General features: G+C 40.9%; 1 long non-coding RNA gene and 1 other non-coding gene across 3 annotated transcripts in view; one reads left to right on the forward strand and one right to left on the reverse strand.

The window, feature by feature from the left end:
* The window catches only part of LOC138844073 (uncharacterized), a 212686-nt gene that overhangs the window by 144270 nt on the left and 50743 nt on the right, over positions 1-17673 (reverse strand). The window lies entirely within an intron of this gene.
* LOC127492543 (U6 spliceosomal RNA) lies at positions 2975-3076 on the forward strand. The gene has a single exon (XR_007922053.1). It is a non-coding gene; the product is annotated as a U6 spliceosomal RNA (small nuclear RNA).

Consider the following 17673-nt stretch of genomic DNA (forward strand, 5'->3'; position numbering starts at 1 on the left):
AAGCTACATCTTTTTTTTTAAAGACTTATTTATTTATTTGAAAGTCAGAGTTACACAGAGAGAGGGGAAAGGCAGAGAGAGAGAGAAAGAGAGGTCTTCCATCCGATGGCTCACGCCCCAATTGGCTGCAATGGCCAGAGCTGTGCTGATCCAAAGCCAGGAGCCAGGAGCTTCCCCTGGGTCTCCCAGGCGGGTGCAGGGGCCCAAGGACCTGGGCCATCCTCCACTGCTCTCCCAGGCCACAGCAGAGAGCCGGATCCGAAGTGGAGCAGCCGGGTCTCGAACCCATATGGGATGCCAGTACTTCAGGCCAGGGCTCCAACCCACTGTGCCACAGCACTGGCCCCTGCAAGCTACATCTTCACCCACTGTGGCCCAACGCTTGGTCCACTTTATGACACTTTAAAATTATGATTATGGAATCCATGCCTTGCAGAAGAGAGAAAAATTTAATTGCATTAGAAAAGTTTAGAAATTTATTCATTTAGTTAACTGAAAATAAACTGTTTCAGTTAATGTCTAGGGATAGGCGTTTAGAACTGCAGTTAACCAGCAGCTTGGGACACCTGCATCCGAACCAGAGTCCCAGTTCTGCTTTCGTTCCCACTTCCTGCCAAGGTGTACTCTGTGGGGCAGCAGGTGAAGATGGCACAGGCAGTTAAGTCTGCCATTTGTGTGGAAGATCCAGAGTTCCAGGTTCCTGGTTTTAACCTGGCCCAGCCCTGACTGTTTCAGGCATTTGGGGCGTGATCTGAAGTTTCAAAAGCTAAGCATTTCGCCCTAGCCTCTGCCCCCGCCCTCTCCCCCACCCTTCAGGTAGATAAAAATAAACTTAAAAATAATTTTTTACAAAATATATGTGTAAGCACCAATACCAGTTAAATAACAGTTTATTTATCCAATTCTGTACACAAAAATAGTCGGTTGAAAGTTTGATTTATGTTCTTACCTCAAACACAAAATTGGATAAATATGTGAGATAACATGTATGCTAATTAGCTGGATTTAGCCCTTCCACAACGCATACAGATTTCAAAACTACTTGTACTCAGTAAATGCACACAATTTTAAAAAAGTAATCAGTAAAAAAATCATTGCAAATTTGTACAAAAAATTTACAAATTTTACAAATTTATATTAAGAACTATACCACATCATTTCTAATTCTTTCTTCACATCACATAATTTTTCCAAATTTTTCAACTCTCAATAGTTAAATTATTGTAATTTATATTCAGAACTTAATGATGCATATTTTTATTTGTATTAAAAACTTTAGAAATGAAAATGGAAAATTAATTAATACAGCATTTGCAGAGAAAACTGAAAAGTGTTCAATTTAAATGTTTGTCACTGCATGGTAGATTTTTGTTCTTTTCACAAAGAACATATTATTATCAGGATGAAAACTAAACTTGCATCTAAAAATTGCTAGACTGGTTCACAAATTTTCTTATTCTGCCAATAGAAAATTGTATTTCTTAAATGAAGAAAAATAGAGCAGGGTTATGGACTAGGGAAGAGCTGGAGAGGGAGTGAGTAACTGAGATTTTAGAAAAGGTGGCCTAGGCATTGGACACGGCAGTTAAGAGTCTCTCTCTTTCTCTCTCTCTCTCTCTCTGCCTCGTTCTCTGCCTTTCAATACAATGGAAATAAATTGATAAATAAAAAAGATGATGGGATCATTAGTAACCAAGTGAACTTTTTTGGGCAGAGTCTGAAGGAAACAGTGCAGCAATGAAGGATGGTATTGGAACAGGCCTCAGGAAGGGGGAGTGGCAGACTTCCCAGAGGCAGTTCAGGTGCAAAGAGCATTTATAAGCACCTGCACCCGGGCCACAGTTTCTCACCAATGGCAAGCACCACACCACCAAAACATGACTCCTCCTCTTTAGAAATTTTAAGTTGAGCCAGGGGACAGTGTGAAAAACAAAAAAGAATTACACATAGACAATTTGAAGTAATTACTCTTATGTTTTAAAAAAAAAGTAAACCTATTTTAAATCTTCTTTTCCATTTATTATAGAATATTAAAGGCAGATTTTGATTATTGAATGACGATTGTAATTTCTATTTTATAATTAAAAGCTATTGGATATGTCTCCTTTCAAGTGAACCAAGGAGAAGAGTCTATACTTTGTTCACAATTTTATTTTTAAAACTAATTTATCTCTCCTCCAATGGTTAGTATTAAAGCAGATCCTATTCTGATAAGTTACTTTTGAAAATCCTTCAGCGGGCTCTAAGACATCCATGTAGCATTAGTTACAGTGGATTTCACATTTAGGAAAGGCTCTTTCTGAAGTGCTGTGTCACACCTAAAAATGCCAGAAGTATTATTTCAAATAAACACTTTGCTGTTTTGCATTATAACGCCAAAGCACACCAGTTAGCTTGTGGCCCTCTTGTGTGCCCACATTTTCAGTCTTGTGTCAAATTCACCTCTGCTGCAACTTAAGAGCTATTTATTACTGACACATGGGCTAGATGGAATGTTGAAATCATCAAAACGTGGGACATCATGGAGAATGAAACGGTGTAATATCACAGGAGCATGATGCTACACCAGTTCTGAAAAAATAATCACACGGTTACTAGTCCAAAAAGAGCTCTGACTTAGGACGAAGAAAGCAGTGACTACAAGCCTGGTAAACAGTGGTACTTAAAGAGATCGAATTAAAAGGCTAGTAAGCACCTTGAGCACGAACAATGGATGCAGTTCTTTCTCCTTCAAGGGTGTCACCAATACTCTCAGGTGTGCCTCCAAACAAAATATTTGAGAACCAGTGAGCAATTATGTGCTTAGCTCTCTGGATAAAAATTTTCTACATAAAATTCTGTAAAGCATCATTTATTCATTCAACAAATATTTAATATATACAAGAGTAAGAAAGCCAATTGTAAATAAATTAAAGATTTTCTTTGACCTCACCCAGCTTATGATCTAGGAAGGGAGTAAAAACATCATTAGAGAATGCTCACTTTGGCAGCACCTACACTAAAATTGGAACAATGCAAAGAAGATTAGCAGAATCTTGAGAAGGGATGACACACAAATTAAAAGTATTATGGTTTCAAACACTTGGCTTTCAAAAATTATTATAGAAAAGACTAAAAATATTACAGATATATAATTATATACACATATATGAGGCTACTTCAACAAATTCATGGAAAAATGGATTTAAAAGGTCCTTTGATAAAAAAATTTGAAACACATGGGTTTTCATAATATGCATTTTATGAGCTTTTTGAATGTCCTTTTGTGCGCATAAATTTCAAATATATTTTCCACCAAAATAAACATGGCTGATTTTAATCCTATTTTCCACTAACTTTGAAGTACCCTCTGTGTATATATATTGTAAAATATAGTTTTAGGCTCTCCACAGAAAATAATTTTTATACAAATCCTGGATTAAAGATAAAATGACAGAAATAAATTTACCGTTCCAACACTAACCAACAAAAAAACCAAAAGGATGGATATAATAAAAGAGAAAGTAACAAGTGCTGATGCTCTTAAAGAGAATTGCAACTCTCATAAATTGCTGGTGGGAATGTAAAATGGTGCAGTTACTTTGGAAAGAATTGAATACGGAGTTATTGAATGGCCCAACAGTTCCATTCATAGGTCTACATCAAAGATAAATTTAAAAATATGCACAGGAAGTATAAAGTACACCAGGGTCTGTCTGCTTGGGACAACGCCAAATCATCACCTCAAGCAGAATGCTGCATCTTCTTGTGACAAGAAAAGGACACAGAGATTCCTTTCCTAAAGCAGCAGCCTCCTGGAGAAGCGGTTTGCCAGGGCTTTTATAAAAAATTGGCCCGGGGGGAGGGGCATGTCCAGCATGTAGAGAAGGGGGAGCAGGAGGGTCCTTCCCATCCATCAATATACAGTCCATACACCCTATGTTTAAAATTATGACCCAGATTGGTTTCTTGCAGCATTCGATGATTGATGGCCGGCCTGCCCCCTTGCCAAGTACCATGTTACAAGATAAGCCTTCTTGGAGCATCCTCTGAAAAGCAACCTCTGATGAGTAAACTCTTCTAGATTCTTTGTCCCTATGCTTGTGTCTCTCTGCTGGTTACCATCTATAGTAACTAAAAGCTAGAAGCAGTTCAAGAGTCCATCAGTCAATGAAGGGCTATGTCAATGTGGCATATTCCAACAAGGTACACAAGAAACTCGCCCTGCAAAAGTGCACATGCCCAAATCCCCAAAACCTGTGATCACGCTATTCCTTTATATTTTTTAAAGATTTATTTTATTTATTTGAAAGACAGAGCTATAGAGAGGTAGAGCCAGAGAGAAAAGTCTTCCATTCTGCTGGTTCACTCCCCAAATGACGGCAACAGCCAGAGCTGAGCTGATCCGAAGCTAGGAGCCAGGAGCTTCTTCCAGGTCTCCCACACGGGTGCAGGGCTCCAAGGAGTTGAGCCATCTTTTACTGCTTTCCCAGGCCATAGCAGAGAGCTGGATCAGAAGAAGAGCAGCCAGGGCCGGTGCTGCAGCTCACTAATCTAATCCTCCACCTGCAGTGCTGGCACCTGGGGTTCTAGTCCCGGTCGGGGCACCGGATTCTGTCCCAGTTGCCCCTCTTCCAGGCCAGCTCTCTGCTGTGGCCCGGGAAGGCAGTGGAGGATGGCCCAAGTGCTTGGGCCCTGCACCCGCATGGGAGACCAGGAGGAAGCACCTGGCTTCTGGCTTCCGATCAGCGCAACATGCCGGCTGTAGCGGCCATTTGGGGGGTGAACCAATGGAAGGAAGACCTTTCTCTCTGTCTCTCTCTCTCTCACACTAACTCTGCCTGTCAAAAAAAAAAAAAAAAAAAAGAAGAAGAAGAAGAGCAGCCGGGACTCTAACTGGCATCCATATGGGCTGCCAGTATTGCAGCCTGGGGTCTTAAGCTGTGCCACAGCGTCAGCCCCCTATTCCCTTACATTGTAAAAGGGATTGTGCAGGGGCTGGTGCTGTGGCGTAGCAGGTAAAGCCACTTCCTGCAGTGCCAGCATCCCATATGGGCACTGGTTCAAGTCCCAGCTGCTCCATTTCTGATCCATCTCTCTGCTATGGCCTGGGAAAGTTGTAGAAATGGCCCAAGTCCTTGGGCCTCTGCATGGGAAACCTGGAAGAAGCTCCTGGCTTCGGATCGGCGCAGCTCTGACTGTTGCGGCAAATTGGGGAGTGAACCAGCGGATGGAAGACCTCTGTCTGTCTGTCTGTCTCTCTCTCTCTGTGTAACTCTGACTTTCAAGTAAAATAAATAATAAATCTTTTAAAAAATGCGGGGGGTATATTGTGCAGAGGCATGAGGCATGTAAGTTAAGGACATTGGTGGAAGGAGGGGATTATCCTGAAGGATCAGAGTGGGATCATTTTAATCACAAGCATCTGCACAATTAGAAGGAGGTAGAGGAATCCATCAGAGTGATTTTACATGAGTGCTATGTGCTTTGTGCACTTGGTCCAGGAGAAATAGGGCCATGAGCCAAGAACTACGGGCAGCCTCCAGAAGAAGGAAAAACAGTGTAGAGCCTCCTTAAAGGAATACAGCCTTGCCAGTGGCTTGGATTTAGTCAAGTGAGAACTGTATTGCATGTCTAACCTACAAAACTGTAGTTAATACACAGGCAGTTCCAAGCCACTAAGCTTGTAGTAGTTTGTTACAGCAACAACAGGAAGCAAATACGTCACGCAATGAAATACTCTTCATCCATGGAAATAAGTGAGTGTTAACACAAACTACAGCAGGGATGAACCTCGAATACTTTGTGTTAACTGAAAGAAGCTAGTCATGAAAGATCACACAATTCTAATAATATTCAATGTCCAAAATAGTTGAATTTATAGAAACAGAATGTATATGTGTTAATCTGCTTTTCATTACTTTAACTAAAATACCTGAGTAGAGCTTCTTTGGGAGAAAAAAAAAAAACGTTTATTTCAGTTCACAGTTCAATTATAGCTCAGAACTGGGCAGTTCCATAGCCAGCATCTGTGGAGCTGGTGTAGAGACACAATTACATGGCAAGCCAGGGACCAGAGAGATCATAGGCCTAATTTGAATTCAAATAATAACACCCCCAATAACTCAAGACCCCTCATAGGCCTTACTTCCAGATGCCACAATTTGGTCAAATTTCCATCTTTATTCTATCAATCATCAACCTTAAGATATCAGAGTTTAAAAACCTTGGTGAATTTTGGGGAGACAAGTCCTGCTGTACCTGTAACAGTAAATCAGTTATTTTTAACTTGGGGTGGGGGCCAGTAAATGGGAATGACTGCCAAGATATGGAGCTCTTTTGGGGGAACAAAGTTCTAAATTAGGTAGTAGTGAGGATATGACAACCTTTGAATACATATTTATTCACTTTAACTGAGTGAGCTGTACATTGTGTGAATTACCTCTCATGCAGCTATTTTTAAAACATTGAAAGCTAGAATGGCTACTGTAACAGCAGATGAAATTTACCTTAAAAATTACCAGAGATAAAGATGGGCATCATATAATGATGAATGTGTCATCAAACTCTAATAAGAAAGGACTCCCAGTACCTACATCTTGGATTCTAACTATCCTCATTAATAAAAGGAACCAGGTACCCTTTAAAAAATGTCTGAATCCAGGACTTGATCATTGAAAATACAGCATAAATGTAGAATATTTCATGCATGATGTAAAAAAGTGTCCAAAGAATCATGAGAACATTAAGACAATACTGGTATGGGGCCAGCAATTCCTAATCATGGCAGTTGTTGTTGTGGTAAGAGACAGGATACCTAAAAGGGATTAAGTATACTGTTTGCTACTGCACTGAGTTCTTATAAAGTAAAATTAGATCTAATTTTGAAAAATGTACAGGGCCAGCACTGTGGCACAGCAGGTAAAGCCATCGCCTGCAGTGCCAGCATCCCATATGGGCACCAGTTCGAGTCCTGGCTGCTCTACTTCCATTCCAGCTCTCTGCTATGGCCTGGAAAGCAGCAGAAGATGGCCCAAGTCCTTGGGCACCTGCATCCATGTGGGAGACCTGGAAGAAGCTCCGGGATCCTGGCTTCGGATTAATGCAGCTCCAACCATTGCAGCCAACTGGGGAGTAAACCATCAGATGGAAGAACTCTCTCTCTCTCTGCCCCTCCTTTGTCTGTGTAACTCTGATTTTCAAATAAATAAATCTTAAAAAGAAAGAAAAAAAGGAGGAAGGAGGGAGGGAGGGAGGAAGGGAGGGAGGAAGGAAGGAAAGGTGGGAAAACTAGGTCACATGTTTGGCATAAAGTTAAAACACCATTGGGATGCCCATATTCCACATTGGAGTCCCTGGATTTCAGTCCTAACTCTAGCTACATACTAATGCACACCCTGGGTGGCAGCAGATGATGGCACCAGTGGTTGGCAGCAGATGCCAACCACTTGGGAGACTTGACTGAGTTCTTAGCTCCTGACTTCAGCCTGGTCCAATCCTGTCTGTTGTGGGCTTTAGAGGAGTGGTCTAGTGGCCGGTGATGTGACTCACTTGGCTAATCCTCCACCTGTGGTGCCAGCTCCCCGGGGTTCTAGTCCCAGTTGGGGCGCTGGGTACTAATCCCGTTGCTCCTCTTCCAGTCCAGCTCTCTGCTGTGGCCCGGGAGGGCAGCAGAGGATGGCCCAAGTGCTTGGGTCCCTGTACCTGCATGGGAGACTGGGAGGAAGTACCTGGCTCCTGGCTTTGGATTGGCGCAGCGCCGGCTATAGCAGCCATTAGGGGAGTGAACCAATGGAAGGAAGACCTTTCTCTCTGTCTCTCTCTCACTGTCTATAACTCTACCTGTCAAATAAAAAAATAAAAAATAAATTAAAAAGTAAAAAAGAAGAGTGGTCCAGCAGATGAGAGATCTCTGTTTCTATCTTTCAAGGAAATAAATATTTTTCAATGTGAGAAAACCAAATAAATAGAAGAGGAATAAAAATTCTTCCTAAGATTACAATTCCAATCACAAATGCAGGAATACTGATAGCATAAAGAAAATCAGTACAAGGCAGTCCCCACAGTAATAATTTTTTCTATCAAGAACCATAGATAGATGATAAACTAATGGACAAAAATCTGAAAGTAACTCTTTTCAAGATACTTATTAATTATAAAAAGGGAATTAATAACTCTGTAGTAAAGACAGTAGCTATCTCCTTAAATAAGTCATCTAAGTTAATTTCCCCAGTAATAGGTCATATTGACATTGTATGCCTCCTGGTATAATGCACGGAGAAGGATACTTCAGTGGTATTCCTCCCAAACATTCACCACCATAATCTAATCATACAGAAGATCATCAAGTAAACCATATTGTGGAGCTTTCTGGAAAATAATTGGCCTGCACTCTTCAAAAAAATGTTCTTGATGTGACAGACAGTAGATCACAGGAAAGGAGGGAGAAGGAGACAGGACGGCTAAATTGAATGGTGTGATCTTTCATTGAGTCCTAGACCAGGAACTGAGGGAGGCTCTAATGATAATAATGAGATGACAACATTTGAATAAGGATCAATATTGAATATCTAGATTTCCATAACCATCTTGAATTACACAAAAAACACCCTTGTTTCTAGGAAATATGGGCTATAGCATATACAGGTTGTAAAGTGTCATGGGAAGGCCTATGGAAGAATGTCCTAGGGATGTGGAACCAAACTCTGGGTAGGAGGGAAAGCCTTCCTTAGGTATTGACACCAATGGTATTTCAGTTTCATATGCTCTTTGCAACAAATTACACAAACTTGATAGCTTAAAACAATCCAAATTGGTTATCTTAAAGTTTATCTTAAATTGATTATCTAAAGGTCAGAAGTCCACAGTGTGCTCCCATTGGAAGCTTTAGGCAAGATTCACTCTTCTTTCCACCAATAATCAACATTCACTAGTGCTTTGCCCAGTCTTCCTTCTTCAAAGCCTGAGTGGGTGGCCAGACCTTTCTCAAGCTGTATTGCTCTGACACTACAACTCCTCTTCTTTACCTCCTAATTTAAAGGAGGCCTTTGATTACTTTGACACTTGTCTATTCTGAGGTCAGCTGACTAGTAATTTTAGTTCCATCTACAATCTTAATTCTACTTTGCCACATAACCCAACCTATTCACAGGTACCAGGACCTAAGACATGGATAATATATTTGGATAGCCATATTCTCCCTACAAGATAAAGACTTACTTTACCTTCAGTCCCAGGTATGAAACTACTATTTGCATATTGTTTAATATTTATTTTTTATTTGTTACTGACAATTTCAAAAGAATGAGCCAAAGAACACTTGATCTCTTGAAAGGACTAGTTTCTCCCAATTTCATTACTCTGCATTCCTTTCTAAAAAATATTATGTACTTGTTTATTTTTGTTTGATTTGAGAAACAGGAGAGAAAGACACAGACAGACAGACATAGACAAAAAGATCTGCCAATACACAGGGTTACTCCCACAATGCCTGCAATGGCCAGGCTGAGCCAGGCTGAAGCTAGGAGCCCTTAACTCAATCCATATCGCTCGCAGTGGGTGACAGACACCCAACTACTTGGACCACTGCCACTACCTCCCAGGGTGTGTATTAGCAGGAAGCTGGAACCCCAGCAGAGTGAGGCTTTGAATCCAGGCACCCCGATATGATGTGGGGGGCATACTAGCCAATGTCTTAAACACTATGCCAAATGACAAACTGTCCTCTGTTTTCATCACCTTGATGTCACCCTCATGATCCCAAGATGTCAATGCTTGTCGGTTTCATAGACAAAAATTGCTTCTGCCATGTGAGGAACACAATATGGGCATTTCTGTTTCAAAAATCTGAGCACAGTTCCCCAGATTCATTTCAACTAGATCAGCTCAGAATTATTTACCTTTCACTACTTAAACCCTGTGGCAAGAGGAATGGAATGTGGTAATGGGCTAAGCCCTGAGTCCCTATCCCAAGAATGGAGTCTGGATCCCAAGGCCAACAGTGGCCTAAAAGGAAAAATCTTGAGAAAAGAGTAAGGACAAAGACATGGCAAGGGGATTCCTTTAAAAGTTATCCTATGCTCTTACAATCTCATATTCAGATGAAGATCTTTTATTGATAAAAGGGTGAATAACCCACCGTGTGGTAGATTTTACCATTTAATAGCATCAAGCGAAACGATGCAAATTGAATAAAATACATACATATATACAAGCCCTTATTGCATGAATTATAGAATCTGGGTATGTTTGCCTTATATTTCCGCAGCAAATGTTTCCCTTTGTAGTAAAATTTTTAAATTTTGAATCACTTTTTTTCCTCTTTACTATTATGTTAAGGGAAACTGTCCCTTCAGTACTCAGCTAGTTTTTTTCTTCCCCAATTCATTGCTTAAATGTAGAGACATTTTGGTAGCAAGCTTGAGAAGCCTCTGGCTTTCTGTGCAGCCCTGTTATGCCCTACATTGCCCTTCCCTTATGGAACTTAATTCCTCTCATAAGAGACACAATTGAAAACAATCTTATTAAGTAGCTTATATTGAATCATTGTTTTTTCGTGGCTGAGAAGTTTTTATTTATTGACTTATTTAATTTATTTGAGAGGCACTGTGATAGAAGGGGAGATACACACACATACACAAACAGATGTTTTTTTTTTTTTTACAGGAAGAGTGGACAGTGAGAGAGAGAGAAAGGTCTTCCTTTTGCTGTTGGTTCACCCTCCAATGGCCGCCGCGGCCAGCGTGCTGCAGCCGGCACACTGCACTGATCTGATGGCAGGAGCCAGGTGCTTCTCCTGGTCTCCCATGCGGTGCAGGGCCCAAGTACTTGGGCCATCCTCCACTGCACTCCTGGGCCATAGCAGAGAGCTGGCCTGGAAGGGGGGCAACCGGGACAGAATCCGGCACCCCGACTGGGACTAGAACCCCGTGTGCCGGCGCCGCTAGGTGGAGGATTAGCCTAGAGCCGCGATGCCGGCCACACACACAGATCTTACATTTGCTGGTTCACTCCCCACATGGCTGGCATGATCAGGACTGGGCCAGGCTGAAGCCAGGAGCCTGGAACTCCATCAGGGTCTCCCACACAGGTGGCAGGAGTCCACGCACTTGAGCTCACATCCATTGCTTCCAAAGTATGTTAACAAGGATCTGAATAGGAAATGGTGTAGCCAGGACTCAAACCAGTGCTATGATATTAGATGATATCATCATAAACAGCTTAACCCAGTGCAGTACAACTCCCACAGACATGAAGTTAAGTTAAATATAGAAGAACACATGATCAGTTAGTTTCTTCTTTAGTGCTTCTTAGATATGTATAAAAAAGTTCAAAGGTAATGTTTATTTCTTTTTAAAAAAAAACCTCCAATGAATGGAGGTTTTGTTGTTGTTGTTGTTGTTGTGTTTTTTTTGTTTTTTGTTTTTTGTTTTTTTTTTTTTTTTGGTTTTTTTTTTTTTGGACAGGCAGAGTTAGACAGTGAGAGAGAGAGACAGAGAGAAAGGTCTTCCTTTTTCCGTTGGTTCACCCCCCAAGTGGCCACTACAGCCAGCGCGTTGCGGTTGCTGCGTTGCACCAATCCAAAGCCAGGAGTCAGGTGCTTTCTCCTGGTCTCCCATGCAGTGCAGGGCACAAGGACCTCGGCCATCCTCCACTGCACTCCTGGGCCACAGCAGAGAGCTGGACTGGAAGACAAGCAACTGGGACAGAATCCGGCGCCCTGACCGGGACTAGAACCTGGTGTGCCGGCACCGCAGGTGGAGGATTAGCCTATTGAGCTGTGGTGCCAGCTGAATGCAGTGTTTTATTGGTTGTTTTCTTTGTCTTTACTTTAATTTCTAAAGCTAACCTCAGTAAAATGACTTTGTGTATATACACTCCTATCAGCTTTTTTAAAGATGTATTTATTTAAGAGGCAGAGTTACAGAGAGAGAGAGGGAGAGACAGAGAGGTCTTCCATCTGCTGGTTCACTCCCCAAATGGCCACAATGGCAGGAAATGGGCCGATCTGAAGCTAGGAGTCCAGAGCTTCCTTCGGGTCTCCATGTGGGTGGAGGTGCCCAAGCACCTGGGCTTTCCCAAGCAACCAGCAGAGAGTTGGATTGGAAAAGGAGCAGTGGGAACATGAACCTTCAGTGCAGGCAAAGGCTTAAGCTACTATGCCACAGTGCCCACCCCCAATCCTATCAGTTTTAATGTAGACATTGGTATGTGCCATGATGTCCACCCAGAAGATAAAGCATTGCTCCAACTCTCCCAAGAAAACACCCTCATATGATCAACTCCATCTCAGAGTTAGGAATTCCCTTTGCTGCTCCCTGGCCACAGAACTAAGCTCAAACTACCACCACAAAGCTCTAGATTGGTGTCTTCAACAACTGACATTTACTTTCTCATGGTTATGGAGGCTAGAAATGCAATATCAAGGTGTCACAAGTCTGGTTTCTTCTGAGATCTCTTTAATTTGGTACAGTCAACTGTCTTCCTGTTGTATCGTCACATCTCTGGGCACACGTCCTGAATTCTCTTCCTCCTTCATGTACAGGACACCAGCTCTGTTGCACAGGGCCCCAACTTACGATCTCATTTAAGCGACATTACCTTTCTAGAAGTTCTAAATCCGAAAACAGTCACATTCTAAGTAATGAGAGTCAGAACTTCAACATGTGAATTTTGGGGGAAAATAATATAGTCCATAATGCCATCTTAATCATTTTAAGTGTACAATTTGGTAGTATTAAGTTCATTTATATCATTGTGCAACTGTCACTACCCTCCCTCCCCAGAACCCCTTTCATTATGCAAAACTGAAATGGAAATCATTGAACAACCCCAATCTCCTCATCCGCTAGCTCCTGGTAATAGCAGCCCTCCTTCTACCTTTAGACTCTATGAGATTAAACTACTCTAGGTGCCTCATACTAATGGAGTCAATTAGTATTCCTCTTTTTATGAGTGGTTAGTTTTTTACACAGAATGACATCCTCAAGGTCATTCGTGTTGCAGCACGTGTCATCAAATTTCTTTTTGTAGACTGAATAGTACATTCATACCACAATGATCCTTCAATGAACATTTTGCGTTGCTTCCACCTTCTGGTTATTGTGAGTATATTTTCTTTAAGATTTCTCAAATAGATTTCATACCTGTGTCTTGGTATATTTTGAGCTGTCATAACCTAATTCCTGAGACTGGACAATTTATAATGAACAGAAATTAATTTTCCCATGAGTGGGAAGCCCAAGATCAGGGCACTGAGGGCCTTCTTGCTCCCGCATTATGGGGAGGTTGGAAGAGCAAGGAGTCAAATGAGGCCAGACTTGTCCTTTTTCAACTACATTGACTCCACACAGCCAATTCTCTCCCAAAGATTCCGTCTCCTAGCCTTGCCACAGTAGAAACCAAATTCCACCATGATCTTGGAAGGAGAAAAACATCCAATTGTTCAACCCACAGTACCTGCTGTTCAGGCTTTTTAGCTACTTTCTGTACCAGAATCCACTAAGAAGTTTCATTTTGATCTGTAAGCAGGACACTCATTATAATCATTTAGAAAATGTCCCTGAGATTTGACATAAAAATAGCAGTTATCCAAATATATTTCCTACCTCTAGTACTACCTAGATAAACTTTGTTGAAATTAAAGTAACGCTAGCACATATTTGTTTGAAGATATGAAAACAATTCTGGGAAATGTAATACAAAATTTCGAATACAATATTAATCATCGATTTCTCACTATGACTTACTTTATGGGTTCTTTCTTCTTCATAATTAGTGGAAAAGTGGGTCAATGAGCAACTTATAAATAAATAACAACCCAATCTGCAAAAACATGTTTCTACTCCATCTACTTATTGCCTGCAATTATCCTCAAATGGTATTTATCAACTGACTATTTTACATGAGAAAATTATATATGACAATAAAAGATCTTCATGAAAAAAATATTTCTATCAAAAGAATCACCTTAATTCCTGTCGCTCCCCCTCTTCGTGGAGGAACGACACAGGACCCTGCGCTGTTCTTTCATCTGCTCGGCCCTCCCCGGGTTTGCTGCTGGTTCTTCCCGGGTTGGCTACTATCCCTTCCACCTCCGTGGAAGGGCAGTTCCCCCTGGCCACATTCCCCACTTCCGCAGGGGAGCGGCACACCGCCGGCCGGCTCTTCTCGGGGGCTGCACAGGTGTTCCTTCAGCTGGATGTTCCCCTTAGATGTTCCTCATAGATGTTCCTGGTGCATGCCGTCTCTCTCCTCCTTTATAGTCCTCCTCTGCCAATCCCAACTCGGCTGCCCACACGCCGAGTACGCTGCTCTCCTCCAATCAGGAGCAAGTCCTACAGTTTATTAGTTGAACTGGAGGCAGCTGTGCGGAAGCTGTTTACTTCTCTCCCAGCGCCATATTGTGGGAGAGCAGATGCATAGAATAAGTCTTAATTCCAGTAACTCAGTCCAGTCCGGATTGCTCCCCACAAATTCCAACCACCATAATAGGGAACTCAAAAGTAATTTTAGATCCTCTTTAGGGCGTATTTAAATTAAGTACAAAAATAATCTTAGCCCAGAATTTTCTGTAGATGTTCTTTGATGATGCCAAACTAGATAGTCTTTTTGTGGGAATAGAGGATTGGCCACACAATGAATGCAACCTAGGTACTAACAAATAATCAGTATAATTATCTTAACCATAAGAAGTTTAGATTAAGTCTTTCCTAACGTGTAAAGATTTCAATTGCTAATAGGATTATTGCATCTGATTTCAACATACAGACTGTAGCTTCCTTTCTTAAGAATGTATTTTTTAGAAATAGAGCAATCCTTCCCATGGAAGAATGATGAAAAGAAAACAACTGTGTTATCCCTCATTCGCTAGTTTATTGCTGTATCTCATATGGATATACTTCATCATAAATAGATCGGTCCTTTTCCTTTTGTTTACTTGTATGTGTTCCCATATTGAACTCACTATATTATGCTTATATCAGCAATTAGAAAAAAAAATAGGATTGTTTCTCCTTATTACCATCAACCTATTAATTTACATTGGGAATTCCCTCTACATCTTGCCATTTCTGTCCTGTTCTGTGTTGAGCCAGCCGAGGTCTCAAAAAGAGCTCTTATTATTAGATTAATTCTAAAGAAGCTTTTGACCTGCCTGGTTTTTTTTTTTTCAGGAGAGACCCTACTAACAGATGTTCTTTTATGTTGTACACATAGCTCGGTATCCACTTTGGGGAAGTACACTTTGTATGATGCAAATGAATTTTGAATTATTTTTAAAAATGATGCAATGCATTTCTTTGGACTTATTTTCTTAGTCAGATTTTAGTGAAGAGTGGCCTTTTCTCTATTGTAGGTTTAATTAAATCTCATGCCTCAAAAAAAATTTTCCCCCATAAGTTAAACTTGAGAGTACTGTTGAAAACATCTTTTCAGTCAATAATTACATATTATCCACTTCTCAATCAGCAAATATAATTCTCAGCAAAGTTGTGCTTCATGAGTTAACATTGATTGATTGCTTATAGTGAAAATTACTGTGTCTCAAAGAATACATTCTAAAAACTTAACCCATATGCAGAGTAAAACCTTATTTTTTATATTTTATTTGCATATAATCTAGTATACAAATAAGAAAGAAAAAAGTTTCATAGCTGTAAGTTTTAAAAAATGCATCAAATTCACCTTCATTAGTATCTGTAATTGGGACAATATATCCTAATACAGAAAACAAAAATTAGTTTCTACTATGGATGAAATAGTCCCACTAGTCTGTAAGAAATCACAATGTACCATGTATTTCAGATGTGTGATATTGCAAAACTTTCACGCATGTCTGCCTCTTCTGTGAATTTTTTTGTCTACAATTTTGTTGATGCTAAAATGTTAGAATACTTTTACTTCAATAAATACAATTCTGTGCACAGTGTCCTCTCTAAAGAACAAAGCAAGTGTTTTGAATTTTCTTGTGGTTTAGGGCTATCAGTGCAAAATAAAGTCTCACATCATGTCTGGCACCTTTTATGGAATTGTTTTGTAACACACACAAATCTAAAAGATCTATATGTTCATATAAAATGATTCATTCATTCAACAAATATTCATTGAGCTTTTACCATCTCCCAGGCACTGTCCTAGGTGACTGAAATGTATTAGGGACACTACAGAGAGATATTCCCATCCTGATGGAGGGAATACTTTAGTGTGGGATGTACAGAAATACATGAGAGTAAATAAATTATCTAGTGTGTAAGGTGATAAATTCAACAGAGAAAAGAGAACATCGGACCAGGAAGAGGGTAGGCAGGAGAGTGTGGTTGGGAGAAAGTGCTTGTACTGAATGGTCAGAATGGGTGTCGAGCAAAGATGAGGTGGAGGTGAGGGAGTTGGACATGTAGATTCTGGGGAAGAGCAGTCCAGGCAGGGGAGGGAATGGCCATGGGAGAGATCCTGAGAAAGGTTGGGGAAGAACAAAGAGGTCAAGTGCTTGAAGAGAAAAAAAGAAAGTAGGAAAATATCAGGTCCTGGAGGAGGTGGAAGCTCCGAGGGCAGGTTTCATTGACTGCTGCCCATGAACTGCAAACTCTCATTGCATGAGGCCAGGAATTGTGTGACTATCTTTTTAAAATAAATATAACAATTGAATGTTTGCATTATCCTGAATTACTTTTAACTCATTTAACAAAATAAAATTGGGCAGGATTGCATCCTAAAAAGTAATGGCTCCAATATATTCCGCTCAGATTCAGGGGAAAATAAAAATGAAAAGCAGCAGCCGTCCGACATGATCCTCCTATTTCCATTCCAGCACCTTACCATGATAGACTGCTTGCCTGGCTAATAAAGCTCTGAGAGTAACTCAGTGTCTTACAGTTTTGTAACTGAGAAAATGTTACCAAAAATCGTGGATCCAAACGTCAAGTCCTGCCCTAACATTACAGATAAGCGTAGAAACAAAGCACATAACAACTGTTTTCCTCTGACTTAAACCTGAAAAGAAGGAAAGACTTGGAAGAGGAAACAGCGATGGTGGAAGTCAGGGCAGAGCAGAGCAGCTCCTAAGAATTTGACAAGGTGTATGTGCCATTTCAGCATAGAAATTACATCTGTTAGGGACATACTATGAAGTAAGCAAGTGGCACAAAACTTCTGCTTCTCCTACAGTTGGACTACACAGCCAGGGTTTCCTAGTAACAATGTGGACATTAAAATAAATGCATTTTGAAGATTTCATGCGATCCAGTATATTCTAATTTGTGATCTATTTTAAAAATCATAATGGGACGCCGGATTCTGTCCCGGTTGCCCCTCTTCCGGTCCCACACTCTGCTGTGGCCCGGGAGTGCAGTGGAGGATGGCCCAAGTCCTTGGGCCCTGCACCCCATGGGAGACCAGGATAAGTACCTGGCTCCTGCCATTGGATCAGCGCGGTGTGCTGGCCGCAGCGTGCTGGCAGCGGTGGCCATTGGAGGGTGAACCAACAGCAAAAGGAAGACTTTTCTCTCTGTCTCTCTCTCTCACTGTCCACTCTTCCTGTCAAAAAAATATAAATAAATAAATAAAAAACAAAAGAAAAAAATCATAATGCCTTGGAACTAGACAAAAAACTTTCCTTCTTCAGTGTATAAATGACCCAATCAATAATTTCCTGACATAAATGTTAATATTCTTTAAGAAGACCTGAGTTTACACAGT

Source organism: Oryctolagus cuniculus, chromosome 10, assembly GCF_964237555.1.
Source record: "Oryctolagus cuniculus chromosome 10, mOryCun1.1, whole genome shotgun sequence".
Lineage (NCBI taxonomy): Eukaryota > Metazoa > Chordata > Mammalia > Lagomorpha > Leporidae > Oryctolagus > Oryctolagus cuniculus.